The 16,403-nt window shown below is 34.6% G+C and overlaps 1 long non-coding RNA gene across 1 annotated transcript; it reads right to left on the reverse strand.

The window, feature by feature from the left end:
• Positions 1 to 6,409: 6,409 nt before the first annotated feature.
• On the reverse strand, positions 6,410 to 8,021 carry LOC128198086 (uncharacterized). The gene is made up of 3 exons (XR_008250827.1): positions 7,799 to 8,021; positions 7,536 to 7,666; positions 6,410 to 7,429 (listed from the first exon to the last, which is right to left on the reverse strand). It is a non-coding gene; the product is annotated as an uncharacterized LOC128198086 (long non-coding RNA).
• Between the last annotated feature and the right edge of the window lie 8,382 nt (positions 8,022 to 16,403).

Raw genomic sequence — 16,403 nt, forward strand, 5'->3', positions numbered from 1 at the left:
GTGGATGCATGCACCGTGCATATGCATTTAGGGCCCGCGCAGACAGTCGACCTGACGCCAGACTCACCATCCTACTCCAATACGAGTTAACGCATTCAGTGGCGTGCACAGTGCCTTGTACCAGAATATGCACCTTACGTACAGACAGTGATGTATAAGATACACTATACAAAGTATCTGAAATACAAGATGCAAGATACTTAAAAAAAAGCATTTCAGATACCAGATACAAATAATTTTCTATAAAGCTATTTGAAATACTATATTTAACAGATGATTTCTTGGAAAAAGAAAAGCTATTCTCAGTACAAATGTACGATTTAACATACTATGCTATGTATTATGTTGCATAGGTCAAAAATAGGTAAGTACGTTACTTAGTAGGAACATAATTTGAGCTTATTAACTTTCGGGTATCTTAAAATGAGGCTGGCTATCGTATTTGTATCCTTCCGATGGGTAAATTAATAATTAATAGCTAGCAGACGCCCGCGACTTCGTCCACGCTAAAACCTCCTCAATCCTATCCTGTCACAAAATCCGGGCTTAGCAGACGTCTAAACTACCTCCCTGCCTTTCATCTTTGTAGGTCTAGCGATTTTCGAGGTTTCGTGACCTTTCGCTTTTGTTTAAATAAACTTTTATCGGAATTTTACCGATTGCACGATGTATATGCTAAATTGTGATTTAACACGTAATTTCTAGTAAGAACCTTGATAACATTTATACGTTTTACCTCACGTTAGTAGGTACCATAATTTTTAATCGTTGTCATGTAATTCATTTCCAATCTTACGATTAGTTCTTATTGATACATTTAAAAAGCATCCCTGTAATTCATTTAATATTAAAATGAATTAGAAAGTCTTGGTTTAGCCTAATTGAAATGAATGAACTTTTAATTTTTCCAGCTGTGGAAATCTGATGATGATCATGATGATACCATCATCATCATCATCATCAAAATCATCATCATCATCATCATCATCATCATCATCATCATCATCATCGTCATCATCATCATCATCATCAACATCATCATCATCATCATCATCATCATCATCATCACCATCATCATCATCATCATCATCATCATCATCATCATCATCATCATCATTAACAGCCGATGGACGTCTACCGCTGTACATAGGCCTCTTGCATGGATTTCTAAACGCAACGATCTCGAGCCGCTAGCATCCAGCGGCTCCCTGCAACCCGCTTGATGTCCTCGGTGCACCTAGTGGGGTCAACCAACTGCGTTTTCCGGAGCATTCCAGAACCATGGAACGTCGGGACGTCAACGTTCATCGGCTCTTCGAACTATGTGACCTGCCCTTGCCATTTCAACTTCGTGACTCGCTGAGCTATTTCAGTGACTTTGGTTCTCCTGCAAAGAAACTCCAAGCATAACTCGCTCCACCGCTTCCTAAGTGACTTTGAGCCTTCTAATAAGGCCCATAGTTAGCGACCAAGTCTCGGATTCGTAGGTCATCACTGGCAGCACGCACTGTTCAAAGACTTTCGTTTTCAGATACTAAATTACCATGCCCAAACTACATGAATTTATTGTAAAATAATATCTATATTCTAGAATACTATAATATATAATAGGTTTTATATACTACAAGTTTTTATATATTAGAAAATGAGTCAGTATAGAGAAAAAACAACACACAAACGGTAATACCTTATAGTACATAATATGTAACAACAATATGGATCACCTACGAATATCTAAAGAGTAAGTATTTAAACTACACGTTATTTATAAGCTTAGGTACAATATGAACCCATTTTTGCAAAACACATCTTGAAGGACGTTAGTAACACTTGTGACACCTTGACTAAATAAACATTTCGCGTTATCCGTGCAGACTGCATTTATTATAGGTACTATTTACGTGTACCTATTGTGTCATTCGTTCAGTTGGATAAACAAAAATATAATAATATATTATATGAAATCGGATTTATGCAGGTATAGTTTAAACCACGTATCTTAACTAAAATTATGATTATTAATGCCCGGATTACTTTTCGTTCTCTATTCTGTGTAAGAATGTGTATTTCTTTTATGTGTTTTAAAAAGGCACATACTGCGAATTTCATTAAAGAATACGGATAATTTCATTTTCTGAATACGGTTCTTTAATTTTTACACACCAACACTGTATGTCAACTGTGTACTCCCAAACGCTTGTCTTGTGTCTTGTGTTGTTACCACTATATGCAAAGCCAAACTGACTTCTAAAAATAGACAAACTATACTCATTGCCGGATTATGGTAAAAAAAAATTTGATAGAGTCCACAGAGAAAATCGAATTAATCACCTAAAACACTCTTGCACTTCCACCTCACTTGTGTAACACAAAACTATATTGAATAAAATGCATTTTACTTAACTAAAATGCAACAAATAAATGAAAATAAAACGAGAGTTACAGAGTTAGATAGGTTACTTCCTACGATTTTCCCGCCAAATTCAGTCTTTAGTTTAGGAGTTCCTATGGTCACCTTCCGAACAGAATCACGGTATTCACCGAAAATTGTTCAGTACAATCTTCAAGACTTCTAATTTAGTTTATAACATTTGACCCATGTACATTGTACATACTAACAGGGTAAGTTTAACAAATGCTCGTGAGAACTCGTAATCTTTCTATCACTGAACAAAATGCCTATAAATGACGGTAAGTCGACAACCCTAAGTTCTATAAATTTATTTCTAAAGCTATAATAATGGATTTGGTCTGATATTTACGTTTTCTAGTTTAGTCAGTATGTTTTATGTTTTTGAAGTCGGTTGAATTTTATGGTCACCTTCCGAACAGAATCACAGTATTCCATTGTCACCGAAAATTGTCAAGTGCACTTTCAGTACAATCTTCAAGACTTATAATTTAGTTTATAAGATTTGACCCATGGACATTGTACATACTAACAGGGTAAGTTTAACAAATGCTCGTGAGAACTCGTAATCTTTCTATCACTGAACAAAATGCCTATAAATGACGGTAAGTCGACAACCCTAAGTTCTATAAATTTATTTCTAAAGCCATATTAATGGATTTGGTCTGCATATTTACGTTTTCTAGTTTAGTCAGTATGTTTTATGTTTTTGAAGTCGGTTGAATTTTTTTATTAAATTTTTTTCTTTAGTTTAAGAGTTTCTATGATCACCTTCCGAACAGAAACACAGTATTCCATTGTCACTGAAAATTGTCAAGTGCACTTTCAGTACAATCTTCAAGACTTATAATTTAGTTTATAAGATTTGACCCATGTACATTGTACATACTAACAGGGTAAGTTTAACAAATGCTTGTGAGAACTCGTAATCATTCTATCACTGAACAAAATGCCTATAAATGACGGTAAGTCGCCAACCCTAAATTCTATAAATTTATTTCTAAAGCCATAATAATGGATTTGGTCTGCATATTTACGTGACTCAAACAGGTGGGTCGGCGGCATGACGTATTGAATGTGGTCGGTGCGGACGTGGCGACCCTACAGGAAGGGGGTGACATTGCATGACCGACACGAATTTTTTCAACCACATGTTTGATGCTGTGACGTCAACCGTCTGTCTGACATGTTAATACCACCAAGGTCATATTTTAATGATGTGCCTATAGTAATAAATTGTTCGTTGAGCGTTCATTTATTGTTATTGTTTCGTCTGTGTTTTGTTTAGACGTACAATATCTGCCTCTCAAAAATGACGCTGAACGACAATGTGTATAAATTGAATAACTTATACATTATATTATGTATTTACACACTAGCAGACGCAAGCGATATTGTTCGCATTATAGTGTCCGATGCCTCCGATGTAGAAGCATCAAACAACACACTGTCATGGTTAACACAACCTACATAAAGGTACCAGCTCAGGATTGTGCTGTGTGAACCAAGCAAATGCTTACGGAGCATACAGCGCTTATTATCAATTGATTTATTACACTAAGTATAAAAAGTATGTTGCTCAATAACCTCCTCTCTCTTCCAACGAAAGTCCCATCACTTCAGCCGTTTCAGAGATTGGCCCAGAAAACATTTTATTTACTCGCATTTGTAGTGAAAAGTACAGTGTAACACGCGGGGCTAAACCCATTATAAACTCGGTTTCTATTTAACGGCCCTTGCCTTACTGCTCGTACCCTAAAATACCTCGTATATAATGGGGTCTTTTTAGCCTCTTGTATAAAAATCTACTATTTATATTTTTGTCTATCTGTCTGTCTGTATCTACGTTTTTTTGCCGACTTCACACTAAGTAGAAAATTGAGAAAATTCCCCACAATGTTTTTCTTTTACCGTTTAAGACAAGTGATAAGATAATGTTCTTAAAATGCACTTACGTAACTGAAAAGTTGTGAGGTGCATGCACCGGACCAGATTCGAACCTACGCCCTCCGTATCGAAGGCAGGGGTCATATCCACTGGGCACTGGGTGTATTTTTATTATGGAGTTGTGGTTGCATAAAAGGGACATATAAACAAATGCATTTTGTTGGGTAACTCCACCAAAAAGAATTGTGTAAGAATTGTATTTTTTAAAAATCTGACGATTTGAGCGTAAACTTTGAGGGGAATGGAAGTGTATTATTTTTATTTACAAGTTAGCTCTTGACTGCAATCTCATCTGACGGTAAGTGATGATGCAATCTAAGATGGAAGCGAGCTAACTTGTTAGGCGTAGGATGAAAATCCATTTCAGTTTCTACACGATATCGTACCGGAAGGCCAAATCGCTCGGCGGTACGTCTTTGCAAGTAGGGAGGTAACTAGCCACGGCCGAAGCCTCCCACCAGCCAGACCTGGACTAATTAAGAAAACCTCAATTGGTCGAACTTTTTTACAAACTTTAAAAAAATAAAACCATTGTTTCTTTTCTTGAATATACCGTCCTGTATAGGACAATAATGAAAAATGAACTTATATGCTGTATCCCTCTCCGTACGGAAAGAGTTTGAGTATAATGAAATAGTAAATGCAGGCCAAATAAATCGTCGCACCAATTTTATTTTCTCATTCAATATACTCGTAGGTACAAACTTTCTCAATCAGACTCTCTAGTTTTTGGTGAAAACTTGCACAAAATCCGACGAGTGGCCTACTATCCGAAAATACCTACTGTACAATTAGCAGTAGATTGATGATAATATTCATATCATTGATTTGTTAAACAGTGGATCAAAATCAAAAATATTAATGACTTAAATAATTAAGTAAATTAGTGGCTATCTAGCACAGTCACAGAAAATACCTAATCTAAATTGCCTACCTTATATAGATAGATTTTGTAGAATGTGTGTTGCATGATTTAATGCCTCTTATGAAATCTATAGATAGGTACCAAGTTGTTTACTGTGCCAAGGTAGTTGCATGAACCCAAAGAATGTAAATGCTCCGAATAAACAACTCAACAGACCAACTGAACGTGTATAATAAAATACTTACTGTAAACATTCGACATTTGGTTGTATATTGTGGAATAGTACTGTGTGTTTCTATTATTCAACCGACGAAAAACGGGGAGAAGGTTATCAATTCGACGTGTGTATTTTTTTAAAGTATGAACACGCGTAACTTTTTAGTGGTCCAGTGGTCAGATATTAATAATTCTTTTTTTATTGGAATGGCTTGACACCTTCCTTCAAGTCATCAGTAATGTAGAAAATATTATAATGTTATGTTTCGCTTTTTAGTTTCGTGGATACGCTTATGTTTTGAAGTCGATTGTAATTTTTTATTAATATTTATTTTCTATAAAAATGATATTATGTATAATTAAGGCTGTAGGCTTTAGATGCGCACCACGAGATATTAGGCCATTGAAATGTTACAATAGCTTTTTGCATTTTTTAGAGGACGCATTTTTTTTTTGATCCATCCATTGGGGGAGTTTAATAGAAGCTTAACCTCAAGTTTTTGGGATCCACACCCTTGTACCCCGGCCACCATCTTGAAAAAGGGGTGAATACACATTTTTCGGATATCTCGGAAACTATGCGTCTTACAAAAAATTGTAAAGTCATAATTTGTAGGAAATTAAATAACCTACAAATATGTTTATATAACTTTTTGTCCTAAATTAAAAATTAAAGTCTACTGGTCGTGGTATAAAATACTCAACTAAATTTTATTTTTAACCAACTGCCGATATATGGGGAGCCGAAGAGATTATTCACTCAGTTACGTTTTGGGATTTACTCGGTAAGCCCGATGCCTGTGCCTGACTGTTCATGCTATTGAGTACTTCTACCAAAGGAAAGTGCCGGCCCCGGCCCAGGCCTCCCCTTACCATCTTATATCTAAAAAATCTTGATAATTCTACAAAAAAAGTTTGCTATAACGTTTTACGACAATAGTAAGATATCCGTTATTACAAATAAATGCCTTCTTATTTAATTTCCTAACATTAATGGTATATTTTTATTCTATTTTGAAGGAAATAATTCCAAAATTGAAGTCTCAAGGTGCTGGAATAGCGACGCCACAACGGAAAGCGCAGTGATGGTCGAGTACAACACCAAGGATGATAGACCGAGGACATCAAGCGGATTGCAGAGATCCGTTGAATGCTGGCAGCCTTCAACCCCAGCTGGTTACATGCTCTGCAATCTGAGACCGTGGTGATTGGAAGTCTATACAAGAGACCTATGTCCACCTGCCTAGGACGTCCATCGGCTGCAAATGATGATGATGATGAATTCCAAAATAACGAAAACAACTTCTGATAATTTCTGCAAGTCTTTTGGTTCTTTTCCCCTAAAGCGGGTATTGTATAAAACACCTTATTCTCTTTATCATTTACCGAATAGGTCTCCGTGACACTTGCATAAGTACATTTTTAGCATCGTGTGTCACGCAGACTAATTAGATTCATCGTAGTTGTGCAAGTTACATAGGGTACATTATTAATAATTATGTTATTTTTCGGATTTCCCAATTCAGGCTTTTATTTTTTTTATTATCACTCGTCGACAATAAAATTACGTTATTTTTTTTAATGCTGACTACCAAATTTTCTAAGAATAATTAGCTACACTAATTTTAGTGTGTTTGATGACGTTTTAATCTTTTTTTAAGTTGTTATGTATGCACACACGATTCATATATAGGTATAGTCAGCAACTTTCTGAATAATTACCTAATTCTAGTGTTACTATTAATAGACATTGTACGTACGTTAATGATCTTACACATTATTTTATATTTACGAGTAAGTTAATTGTCCGAGTTGTCTCGTATGTATAATATTATATTTGTACATTTCTGTCCAACTACTTTCATTAAAGCGTTAATTTTAAAGCGTGTTCTGTGGTTTGTAGATATATTTAATTGTTTTATTTAATTATTAATATTAATCTTAAACGTCATTCGGTAATTTTGATCCTGGTGCCATATTCATCGACTTTCCTAAAAGAACAATTTAGAATATTAATTCGGTTATACGTGAGTTTTAACATGTAAGTACACCACACCGTACAATCGAATGACTAAAATAAAAGAGTCATTCCTATACCTTCATACTAGCCGTGTTAATGTGTAGATAGCATATTTTAACTGGCGATCGTCCCGCAGCTTCACTCGCGCAGCATCACTACCGTGGGAATACGCGGTTAAAATCATATTACTCTTTATTACATCAGCTATCTGCAAGTGAAAATAACGTGAAAGTAACCTTTTGTTACGTAAACTTCTGATCAATGAACTCATGATATGTTGGCATATTATCGTCCAGAATGTTTTCTTGTTATTATCTTAAGTATTATTAACTTACACTACCTTCGTTAGAACCACAGATTTTTATCGACTTTTAACGTAAACGCGAATATGTTTGTCACATCACTTAATCCACAGCCAGCGTGAACGTAATTAGTTTAGTATTTTTAGCGACGAAATGGCTCAAATTAATTAGAAATAGAACAAGTCGAGTGCATTGCAACGTTTAGCACGACGTTTTATAATTAGCGATGCACAAATAACGAAGTGGCTTCGAAGGAATTAGGTCGGTGCGAGGTGCGAGTGCGGGAGGGCGGGAGGGCGGTGGAATTCGCGTAACGTTACGTCAGCGGGCGTCGGCCTCGCGCCGGTCGCTGACCCGCGGCTATCTCTAGCCGCTAGCCGCTAGCGCCGCCCGCCCTCCGCTTGTCTCTCAACGCTCGAGCCGCTTCCAAACTCACTACAGCATCTTACATCTCATATCATATTATCTAACTATATACCACAAATAAATTATTTAAAAAAAATGCCATATCTTTTGATTAAGCTTAAAAGATAGTCCCCTACGAGTAAGCGAAAACCTAGTGCTAGAAGTCTAGAAGTAGAAGAAGTAGATGCAGTCTTCTAAATCTAACGGTAGGAGATCCGACCCCTTGCATGTTATCTGATATTAGGTTATTAATATCGTCTATATCTATTTTCGCACCACAGACCTACCTAATATGATTCTGACTGGACTGTAGAGGGATTTCTTCATCCTCCCTTTAAATAAATTAAAATTATTAGAAAACACTTAAACGTTACGAAGTTAGTTCCACAATATGCATGTGCATGGAACAAATGAAATGATAAATTGGCTGGTGGATGATAAACAGCCATCCATGAGGGTGGAAATTGGTTCTACTGCGCATGGTACGTCCAGATAAAACAGAGGGTGCAAGTTCAATCAACTCTTCAGACTGCCACAAAGAAAAATTCACTATTTACACAACAAAATTAAATACAGTTTAATGATAACTCTATTTTATTCAATAATTAATTAGGTAAATCATCTAAGGCATGGGGACCTAAGAGTTCCCAGTTGTCACTTAGTTGTCTAGATGTTCATTACTTGGTTATATTTTCGAAGCGTCATTGTTTTGAAAAGAATAACCGTTGCAAACTATGCTACATCATATTTGAATCGTGTCACGCAACGTGTATGAGGTCGTTGACCTCGTTCAGTATCTCCCCACGCCTTCTCTGAAGGTATACATTGTTCAAAACGGGAAATAATACGGTTCATTCCATTTGAGGGCATAGGTAAGCCAACGTAGATGTGGCTTACGCCAGAAAGTCGCCGGATTAGCGACGCGCCTTGGGAAAACACATTTTCCTTTTAGATTTCGAGATAACGTAATCACTTACATTTCTACTTTACTGGTAATATATAACATATCAGTAGCACCTTGCAGTTTCGGACACCTTAGAAATAATTTTATCTAGGTAGTTCCATTGATTTGTATCAACGTTTAAACAAAGAGTTTTAAACAACGTTTAACAGCAACTTCAGAAATAAAAGTTACCAAGTCTTATAAAGACTGTAAATAATATTTGCCATATCTTTTAATGTAAGGAGTGAGTACGAGTATGATACAATATTTTACGGGGAGATTTATCATCTATCGGTGATTTTCTCCCCCTTTTACCACTGAACTATTGAGGCTTCAATTTTTATTTTACTAAATAACAATAATTTAGAATCATACAATATTTTTCTCGCCGCTCGAGACCGTTGTGTTTGGAGGTCCATGCAAGAGACTTATGTCCAGCAGTGGGCGAACAATCTTTATTTAATGATGCTGATGATGATTATGATGATGATGATGACTATATTTATATACAATTTTATCAATAGTCAGAGAAAGCTAAACTAAATATTTAAGTTAAAAATAGTTACTATAAAACCAAAAGTTGTTTTACGAGTATTATATTTAGGATTTAGCTTATTATAGGATTTAGATATATATCCTAGGATTTAGATAGATATATAGATTATATCATTTATCCTAGGATTTGTATATGTTAATTTATTTATACTTTGAAATAGTATTAAATATTATTATGATTTCTATTGTTACTAAATTATATTAAATAAATATATATAGTTCAATTTATCCTTAAGTCACAAATATTAATTTTTTGTCAGACATAATAAAAAAAATATTACAAAACCTTTTACCACATCTCAACATCTTTTAAAATATTCGTCATGAAATGTTAACTTTCCAAAACATATAAGGACGTGATCCATATTACATTCTAAAGCTTTGTTCTTGAGTTGTATTGTATTCTGAGTCCATTAATCATTTACATTCAGAAAATAAAAAGAAAGAAAACTTTCTAGTAGTCGTCGGGAATAGAAACCAAGTTTGTTAATAACTTTGATGACGACAATTGAATTTTAAATTAGTTAGGTACTTTATTTTAGTACATACTTCATTAAAAATCGATCAAATGTGGAATTAGACTCACATGTTTAACCTTGTCTTATTCTGCACCTATATGAGTATATAGACGTGCAGAATAGGTACCAGTGGCGTAACTATATCATCTGGGGCACAGGCATTATGCCAATTCAGCCAACGTATACATATAGTTACGCCACTCTGCGTGTGCATACTACAGTCTGGCAAGTTCGTTGGTGACACTCCCATGATATGCGGGCGACGGAGGGTAGTATTTTCCGTATCTATTTCTTTTTACGTTTAGAGAATTGCAGTTAATATACTCGTGTTTTAAGCGTAGATAGAGTAAATGCCTTGATAGATTAGATGAAAATAAATAAATAAAAAAGTGCGTAATTACCAAGTCACTGAAAAATTAGACGTTTTCTAATTGCTGTCTACACTTTTGGTTACGCACTTCCTTTTCTTTCTTTTCAGTTTTTATATTTAATGCAATCAGGTATTTTTATTATTTATTTTATTTTTCACTTTTTTCGTATTTTATATTGACGTCTAATATAATTTTAACGTGTTTCTTATTGGGTTTTTAATATGTTCATGATCATAGATATTTCTAACTCAGAATACAGAAAACTTCTGTATTCTGAGATTTCTAAATAATCAACTCACGACGTTTTTCCTTCACCGTTTGAGACACGTCAGTGTCACAAAAACCACTTATTATTTAGTAAGTAATAAGTTGTTCTTGTTGTTTCAAATATTGCCTTTTTCAAGTTTCTGTATAGTGCATAGTGCTACAAATTTATCTAGCCCGGTGAGGGTGTCGCACAAAGACGATCGCCGCAACGTTCGTTACAGTTTTGGCCTGAAAAAATTGTAAGGTGTCACAATTTTTTCTGGCCGTGGCAGTTTCTGGTGGTCGCCTTTTTACATTGTCTTCCACGTCATCTTGTGTCATCTAAGTCAAATATAGCATAGACAAATATACAATCTATTTATATGTAAAAAAATATTTAAACACTAGTCAAAAAGCCACCCCACTACGAGTAGGTTTCAATCTCTAGAAATCAAATGCTCAAAAACATGCCAGAGAAAGCATGCCCTGTACTTTCCAAACTATCGTCAGTTGCCGAGCTTGAACTTGGTCGATGACAAGATAATATGTTTCACGTACCTACAGAGGACAATACGTCCAAACATAAAACAGCTGTATGATGCTTAAAAGTTTTCTCTGTACGTATTAGTCTGGTACACGCACATTTAATAAAGAAACATTTTTAAAGTAATTAAACGAAATTTTAGATTTTAATAATCTACAGTTCAACATATCCTAGAGACTTACTGGACTCACAATTCAGATTCACAAATAAGACAGATTTTTATTTTATATTCGTCTTTCGCAATATAACAGATATAATATAACAGACCATAAATAGACCATTAATAGATTATGTTAATAATGAAGCCGAGAAAATTATTTCCTAATAAACAATCCCTCATGAATATCCTACTTATAAGTGTCAAGCTTCAAAATACGTATATGGAACTACAAAAATTCCCAAAAAGCCAGTAGTAATGGGTACCTATATAAATTCTTAGGTAGCTTCGGGTACCGTCTTGCTTCTTCTTACTATTCTAAAATACCGATAAATACGAGTAAACAGTTTCTTAGATACACTTAAGTACTTACCTATGTACTACTTCTAACAGTATTCAAACATCTATCATAAATCTGAAGAGATAAAAAGCGAAGATTATATTTTAAAAAACGAGAGAAAGCGCGGGCCACGACTCGCGGGCAGCGCGAACCGAAGTAGGCTACTTTCATTTTCATTAATTTCTTTTCGGATGCAACGCATTGGCTATTTGACACACCGCTTACCATGTTTTATATTATTTTTATTTCCTATTCACGTGACCGAAGTGTTAGCATACATCCATAGACCAGAAAGTTTGCGATGAATGGAGGTAATTATTAATAGAACTACGATAGTTATGTTCAAACTTACACTATAACGTAATATAATATTGTTCACCATTTACAAAACAGTTAGATTCTATCTTTTGTTGTATTACAAAAAGTTAAGACATTTTCACATATTTGTATGATATAAATTCATAGACCTACCCAAAGTATGATGTTACAATATTGATATAAATTGTATGAAAATGGTGATGAATCAATTATAAATTTGAATGGATTGAAAATAACGGACTTGTCTTTTTACAAAGTAAAAAAGAAGAGATTGTGTTCCATTCTACTGACCTTCAGTGAAATTATAATGTTCTTGACTATAGGTCATTTTCATGTAGTACAAAAGAAAGAAATAAAAAAAAAAAAAACCATTATTGATTTAATGCTTTGTTTTAGAACAAATGTAGATTTACGAAGCAAATAGGAAACAGTAATTGAAATAGACGATGACTACGTTCCCGAATAATCGTTTAACCATGTTTTTGACAAATATTGTAATTGATTTTAATAAACAAATTTTGTTGAAAAAACGTCCGATAATTATGCATCAACCTAATAGTACTTTACAATAGACAACGATATCTATATGGCACCATTTAAAATGTGAACCGGATTTTAGGCAAATGGGCGGTAAAGTAAGCAATAACGAAGGCTGCGCCGGCGCGGGCGGCTCGAGCTACGAAAGTTACTTTCTAGGTCGCTCTTCACCGCACGCTAATCACGCATTTTTATAACACAGGGGTTTTCTAATAGCATACTCGACGTAAATATATTTACATTGTGTATTAATAACTTTAATTAAATAAATTTTGATGACGTAGATCCTGTTCCCATGGAAATTACGGGATATTAGTAGCCTCAAAACACATATTAAAATATACCTTTGTATCTACCAAATATCAAATTACGACTTATAGTTTAAATACATATATAAAGAATGTACTTGTTATATTAATAAATTGATTATTTACCCATTTACAAAGGTCGGTTTTCGTGCAGGGATATATATATACACTAGCTGACACCACGCGGTTATACCCGTGTTGTTCCCGTTCCCGTAGGAATAAGGGGATGATATAGCCTATAGCCGTCCTCGATGAATGCGCTATCTAACACTGAAAGAGCTTTATAATATTAGTATAGATGTATTGTCATAATAAAAACATAATTATATGTAGTAACAATAAATAAAAAAAAAGATGTAGTGGTTTTTGTTTTATTTATTCATACTAGATACTAAGTAGGTAGGTACTGCACTATACTAATATTGTTTAAAAGTGTAAGCTTTAATCATAAAAAAATATAAAAGTTAAGGTGTAATTGAAGGCGAAATGTTTTCATTCTAGTTATTTTTTTATTATTTGTCAATACACCTTTGTATATTATCTCTAAAGCTCGTGATCTGTAGCAATGTGCGGGTGACAGTTCATTTTACTCTTGAAAGTTTGCCGCGATTTACGATAATAAATAGTACGTACTCGTATTATGAAGTGCTACAGCGCACGAACCATAATTATTGATGTATGAGAGAGAATATGTCAAGAAATAATTTAATTAATTCACAAAAATTTCAAATTTATTCTTCTCACAGTTCATATTTACATTCATAACAAAAATAAAAAATAAATATCACTAGATCTAGTTAAACTACGAACTTTATATAGTTTATCTCACTTATGTCAAGATAGTTTCTCATATAGGCATCAAAGATGATATCTCCCTTTTCGTATGGCGAATTTTGCATCAGACATTAGCTTGTACCAAAGGTAAATAAATAAAGGAATAATTATACTTTCTACAGATATTCCGCGTGACGACGAACCGATGTCGCGCGCAGGTATAATAGAGTGGAAAAGGTGAAATTTAGCGGAGCGAGAAATCGACGGGATGCAATGTTTATTGTAACGAGTCCACGATGAAGCGTGCGCACAAGAGAAACTGAAAGTAATGGCGCCGTATTCAACCCACTTTCACTGCTAAGCCGCTGCGGCCTGCGCCGGTGCAGCTGCCGCGCCCGCGGTCCGGCCCTGCTTCCCTTGGGGGAAAACTTAAACTAAACCCAAAATAAGATTATATAAGAAAAGGGTTGAAAAGCCTTTATTGAAGTGCTATTCAGAAGAAGTTAAGATCGTGCATATTTTAAGGGTCTAGCAATATTAGTCTGCAATTCGGACCATTTTTTTTTAAGCATTGCGTTGGTTTTTAGTATCAGTATAATATATAGTAGTAATCAGTTCCAATACTGGACTTTCAGTCAGATAGCTATAGGATTAGCTAAGTATAGTAACTTACTACTTTACTTTACTTACTTACCAACTTTGCCTATTAGTGATAGTAGTTACTAGTAAGAATTAAAAAATGGGTAAACTTAGGGAGGGAGACGTGATAGCCCAGTGGATATGACCTCTGTCTTCGATTCGGAGGACATATGCTATATATGTTTAAATATTTTATTTTCATTTTGTAGGATTTTTTGAGGAAAGACTCATTCTGAAGTTAATTGTATTAATACATTAGTAGACGGCACGCGTTTCACCTGCGTAGTTCCCGTTCCTATAGAAATACGGGGATAATGTAGCCTTATAGCACCCGGGGATAGTGTAGCTTACCAACAGTGAAAGAATTTTTCAAATCGGTTCAGAATAGTTTCGCAGCCTATTAATTATAAACAAACAAACAATCAAATCCTTCCTCTTTATAATATTAGTATAGATAATACATGTTCTTCTCCGTATATATGTACATATTCTTGTAAGTGGGTTGTTATTATTATGTGAGTTTTACTTGTTTTTAGGGAGAAACAAAGTGTATCGCACAAAGGTTTCAAAGCATAAAAATAGCATAAAGCAAAAAGTGTACTCAGGTCCAAGGACTGGACATTGATTATAATGAGTCAGTGAATGAGTAAGGACTTTTAATTTTATATGTATATAGTAGGTACCTACCTATTGATTTAACAAAGCATAACCGTTACAACAAGTTAGATAACAGTTACCCAGTAGGTACTTCAACACACTTGTGTTATTATTTATTATTCTAACCTAGTTTGAACAGACTCACTGTATATGGAGCGATTGCTAATTTTACTTCCGCGATTCAACGCGTTATGTAGTCACTAGGATGAACCTGCACGTAACAGATAAATACATAGTATTTTTTTCCAAGCTGCTATATTTTAGGTTACATAATTATGAAACACTCATCGTCAGGTTTTAAATAGTCTTTTACAGGACCAGGGTCTCTGGCCAAGTTAGACATCAATTCTCTTACTTCAAACGCTAACACTTCGTAAACTAAATAAATGTATGGAGTTGACATCTGTTATCCATAAGTCACGTGATCAATCAATTAGATATGTCATTGCTATACATTAATTCGTTTTCGAAGCTTTAGCGTGTGTAACTTGACTTGAGGCCCAAGCCTCTCTGAGCAGACCGTTTGTAGTTTTATACACATCATGATGCTGTGGGTTGGCGGACGAGATCAAGTACTTATCTCCCTTCCCTTATTTGAATATAATATAGTAAGCCCTTGACTAAAATTTCACCTGATGCTAATTGATGATGCAATCTAAGATGTAACGGGGAGTGTTAGGAGAAGGATGAAAATCCACACTCAACACAAATCAAAGTATTTTAGTACGTATAAAAATTAATAAATAAATAGTAATTTCCAAAATGCACTATAGATATAAATCCCAGTCTCTCTTCAATCTATAATCTATAGCAGTAAAAACTGCATTATTAACTTAAAACATTACGTTATATATGTCCACTTTAAGTGACATAGCTAAGAATGGTATACGTGAGAAAATTTATCGATAGAAAACGACTTTCAATGTCATTAGAAATACATTTCTCTTTCCTTGGCCCGCGTGTGAGTAAAAGCAAGTTACATACGAGTATGTACCTACACAGGTAAATAATGTAGCAAACTATAATTCCTAACCAATATTGTAAATGCGCATGTCAGTATGTTTGTTATGCTTGGACGCATAAACTACTTACTTCTACTTTACCAATCATCATGATGTCCTATTTGACATTTTGTAATCTTAGAGTTATTAAGCCCCGACATAAAAAAAGAAGCACTGACACATCAAAACGTCAATTACGTTTAATTGGAGGAGAAAATAATCTATTTATTATATATAAAATAAATCCATATTTTCCTTGGTCACGCCATCACGCGTGAACGGCTGGACCGATTTCACTATTCTTTTTTTGATGCGTTTTTTTATTGTCAG

This window comes from Bicyclus anynana, chromosome 5, assembly GCF_947172395.1.
Source record: "Bicyclus anynana chromosome 5, ilBicAnyn1.1, whole genome shotgun sequence".
In the NCBI taxonomy this organism is placed as follows: Eukaryota; Metazoa; Arthropoda; class Insecta; order Lepidoptera; family Nymphalidae; genus Bicyclus; species Bicyclus anynana.